The following is a 4,442-nucleotide window of genomic DNA, read 5'->3' as shown; positions in this document are numbered from 1 at the left end:
GGGAGAGGAAGGAATGGAAAGGGGAATGGATTAATGATTCTGGAAATTCGGAATAACACACAGGCACTTATAATACAAGATGTTCTATCTTTACAGACATCAGCGATAAAGGGGTGCAGGATCCAGAAAAGAGAAGCCAGTAGTGAACACTGACCGTGGACAACAGATGAAACAGACAGGTACGTATCCCTATCTTAACTCCCACCCTAACCCGCTTTGCGTCGTCCTGAGTGCACGATTGATCTAACTAATCGGACCAGGTCCGTGTATGCAAGTTTGCTTTCCCAAAACAACAAACAAACAACCCCAACTTAATTAGTAAGTAGCTATTGCAGGCCCATAGCCAGTGGCAAGATTGTACCGCACCAGGAGAGAGAGCAGCCACCTGCACCTCTGACAGCTCAAAAGCTCAAGAGCCAGTGCCCCTGGCCCCTCCCCTCATTGGTCTCTGTAGGGAGCTGTTGCTGGGCAAGGTCAGATTCCTGCTCTTCCCACTTTCCCGCCTTTTCTAGGTACTGAGGAACAAGAACCTGACCCCCAATGGAGGTCGCCTTGTCCTTTTACCAAAACAAAATGGCCTTTTGATTTACAGAACTTATTTTAACTTTTATACAGAATAATTCGGCAAACATGTATACTGAAATTAACATTTCCCCCTCTTGTCGGTGTTACACCTGTTTTAAAAAGATGTAACTGCCGACACCTGTGGCTTTGCCAAATTATGACCCACCCGATGAATAAATTGTCACATGGCGAAAAATTTGCATTGAACCCAAATACAACCATAGTATTACAGAGGGGGTAGTGCTGATTAAAACATTCCTTATCGCAGACTGGGGATGTGTAATAACTGTTTGATTTGCTTCTTCCCTAATTACCACGGGACCAGTTAAACTAGGAATAGGAGAAGGAAGAACCAAAACAAATTGGTATACTCTTATTCCATACGGACCTACCATAGACCATTTACCAGAGTCTGCCGTTGTAACATTCATTTTAAACCTCCCTATACAAGTCTAACTATTTACGGGAAAATTTAACCTTGATCTTACTGCAGTAGAAAGTTTTACAATGAAAAGACTCTTCCTGCTTTACATCCATTTCCCTGCATAGACGAACTATCGCAAGAAGGTGTGGATACAACAGTACATTGAGAGCCGAGAAGGAAGGACTGTGCTGGAGTACTAATTCTGAACATGGCACTAGGTCTTTCATGAACCCAAGGAGCTGATATATTTCCAGAAACCCACCCCATGGTACATGCTCAGGTACTTCCAATTTAATGCAACCGCAAATCTGAGAACTGTTGGGCACCCTAAGTTTGGTACAATTCCCAAAAGAGGTTTTACTATATCCCACTTACATGACATTTCTGTTTTTTCTCTGCATCCCACAGGTGCAGCCTGATAGTTAAGGCACATTTCTGAAATTACTGCTTGAAATATACCTGCCTTGTTCGATCTTTCTTTGACCCACTTGAGCACACAGCACGGTTCTTCCTTGATCATTAAAACAGAAATGGGGTCATTTTGTTCCAAAGGATCCAGGGTGGCCATGGGATCCTCTGTGGCATAATGACTCCCTGTTATACAGAACAGATGGTCACCTTCAACCAAATCAATTAACCAAACCTTAACAAATACAGTGCAACCTATATACATAGAGAATAGGATGATGGCGGTCATGTCGATCTAGGAATGGAAGAGAAAATATGATTGGCACAGTTAAATGGGTTGAAAGAAGAACAGGAGTACTTGTGGCACCTTAAAGACTAACAAATTTCCTTTCCATTCCTTTACCTGGCTGCTATGGAATCACTTTAATTTGATCCCCTTCTTTGCTGGTATTTGAACCTGATATACAGAGGCACTTGCTCCGTTTGTTATGATAACTGGACCCACCCAACGAGGACTAAGGACATGGCCTTTTTCTATATAATACCTAAACATTACCTTTGTACCAACCACCCATCCTACATCATTAATGTGGCCTAACCAAGCACTAATGACTTGGTTATTAGCTTTTAGTTGAGGAGCTACTCGATGTTGAAGACTGCTGATGGTGTCTAGCAACTGTGACATGTATAAGTCTATTTGCACCCTGGGAAGGTACTCATCCGGTGGAACTCCTCCCACCCACTAAAGTTCAGGGGTGTGCATAATTCTCCCAGTTAGCATCTCGTGCGGTGAAAACCCTCACACAGTTTCTAGTAGATCGCATGGCCGCTAGGATATATGGGAGTTTGCTATCCCAATCCCTTCCTTGCACATCTATTACTTTTCTAAGAGCAGTTTTCATGGCTCTATTAGCCTCTCGACGATAACAGACTTTGCGGGTGAGCAGCTATGTGCAACCGCTGTTTGATGTTTAAGGCCGCACACAGCGCTTTTGTGACTTCACCCACAAAGTGTGGTCCTCTGTCTGAATCTATTTCTGATGGGATACCAAATCGAGAAAAGGTTTGTTCCAGTATTTCCTCCTTTATGTTAGGCAACCACGCCACTTAGACACCCGTTCCAAAGTTTTGGACGCAGCATAGTGTCCCTGGCCATGAGCTACAGTTATTAGTTCTTTTCGTGGAGTTATTGGCATAACCAGTACAGGTAATTCACAGTTTGGTGATGTTGCTATAATCAATCCGTTTTTGTCCTTACATATCCTTGATGTTTCCCTGCTGTTAAAAGGGCTTGGAGATCATTATCCTGTTTTTTGCAGGGTCAAGATGCCATGGCCTGCTGACACATCTGGAGACGGCATCTTAACTACAGCAGCTGAAATTGGGTCTTATCCCATGTATATGCTGATCCTAACCTAGCAGCTTGTTTTGCTAGCTGATTGGCCTGATTGTCAAGCGTGGCCAGAACCGACCCCCTTCGTATGGGCTTTTACTTTGAACTCTTTTCTTCCAGATGGGAAGGGCTTGAACCACCCAACTAGAAGCAGAACACAGACAGATGTTTTCCTCAGGTGCTACCCCAGACGATACTGCCAGGACCGCAATTCATTGTGCAGCTTGTGCTGACGGCGGCCTCACCGTACCCTGCACCACTTGCTGTGTCCCCTCCTGGATTGCAGCAAACCCTGCAACAGGATGCCCTTCGTGGTGACAAGCACTCCCATCAACTGCCCAGAGTGTTAACCCTTTTCCTTGTACTTCTTCCCAGGATGTTGCTAAGAAGAATGGAGATAGTAAGTCTAAATCAGGATCTGGCAACGGACATTCGTGCTCATCTCCTGCGGTAATCGGAGCATAGGGAAGGATTCTCGTATGGGGGGGATCTTCTCAGTACGAATATCCCGATTGACCAGACTTAGAGTCCATCCCGCCAGCCGGGGAGAGGATACCCTTCCCTCATTAATTCTTCCAGAGATGACATATTTTACTGGAGTATGGCATGTCCTCACCACAATGAGAGCTGTGCCACTTAAATATTCCCAATGTGTTAGGGACCATACCAGGGCGAATACCTCACGTTCGCAAGCTGAAAACCTCGCCTCCACCTCACTGAGAGTTTTGGAACCATAGGCCATCGGTCTCACCTGGCCAATTTGTTTTTGCAGCAAAACAGCTCCAGTGCTTGCTGGAGTAGTTGCCAGGTGCAAGTAAAATGGCAGGCCTTGTTTAGGAGAGGCTCGCGCTGGTGCAGCCGCTAGAGCCTTTCTAAGATCATTAAAAAGGCACCTTTCACAATTGGCAAGTCAAATCCTAGTGAGGAAAAGACAAAGAAGCGTAAACTCTGGCAAGTCAAATGAAAAGTATAGGGCAGAGGCCAAAAATGAACGTGAAGAGCAACTAGCCAAGGCACAACAACTAACAGCAAAGGGTTGTTAAGTACATGGGATCAGGGCCGGCTCCAGGCACCAGCCTACCAAGCACATGCTTGGGGCGGCACCTTGGGAGGGGGCGGCACTCGGGGTTTGTTTTTATTTTTTTTTGTTTGGCCAGGCGGCGCTGGGGGGAGGCGGGTCTTAGGAGGTGTGGTGCCGTGTTGGGGGGGGCTGGGACTTGGGCGGTGCTCGGCTGGGGTGGGGACTTGGGCGACGTGCCGCTCGGGGGCGAGGATGTGGGTGGGGCGCCGCTCAGGGTGGGGACTGGGTGGGGCGCCGCTTGGGGGGCGGGGCTTGGGTGACGCTCGGGGGCGGGGCCTTGGGCGGCATGACGCTCGGGGGCGGGGACGTGGGCGGGGCAATGCTCGGGGTGGGGACTGGGCGGGGCAATGCTCGGGGGGCGGGGCTTGGGTGACGCTAGGGGGCGGGGCCTTGGGCAGCATGACGCTCGAGGGGCGGGGACTTGGGCGGGGCAATGCTCAGGGTGGGGACTGGGCGGGGTGCCGCTCAGGGGGCGGGGCTTGGGTGACGCTCGGGGGCGGGGACTTGGGCAGCATGACGCTCGAGGGGCGGGGACTTGGGCGGGGCAATGCTCAGGGTGGGGACTGGGCGGG

General features: G+C 48.8%; 1 long non-coding RNA gene across 1 annotated transcript; it reads left to right on the top strand.

Annotated features, from left to right (window-relative positions):
* The first annotated feature begins 48 nt into the window (after positions 1–48).
* LOC123356904 lies at positions 49–3,489 on the top strand. Its single transcript, XR_006575449.1, has 3 exons — positions 49–179; positions 1,114–1,268; positions 2,716–3,489. It is a non-coding gene; the product is annotated as an uncharacterized LOC123356904 (long non-coding RNA).
* Positions 3,490–4,442: the final 953 nt, after the last annotated feature.

The sequence above is a fragment of the Mauremys mutica genome, unplaced genomic scaffold (genome assembly GCF_020497125.1).
Source record: "Mauremys mutica isolate MM-2020 ecotype Southern unplaced genomic scaffold, ASM2049712v1 000021F_np12_subseq_1:12412_obj, whole genome shotgun sequence".
NCBI lineage: Eukaryota > Metazoa > Chordata > Testudines > Geoemydidae > Mauremys > Mauremys mutica.
Note: the sequence above shows the minus strand (reverse complement) of the source record. Positions and strands in the feature narration are given on the sequence as shown.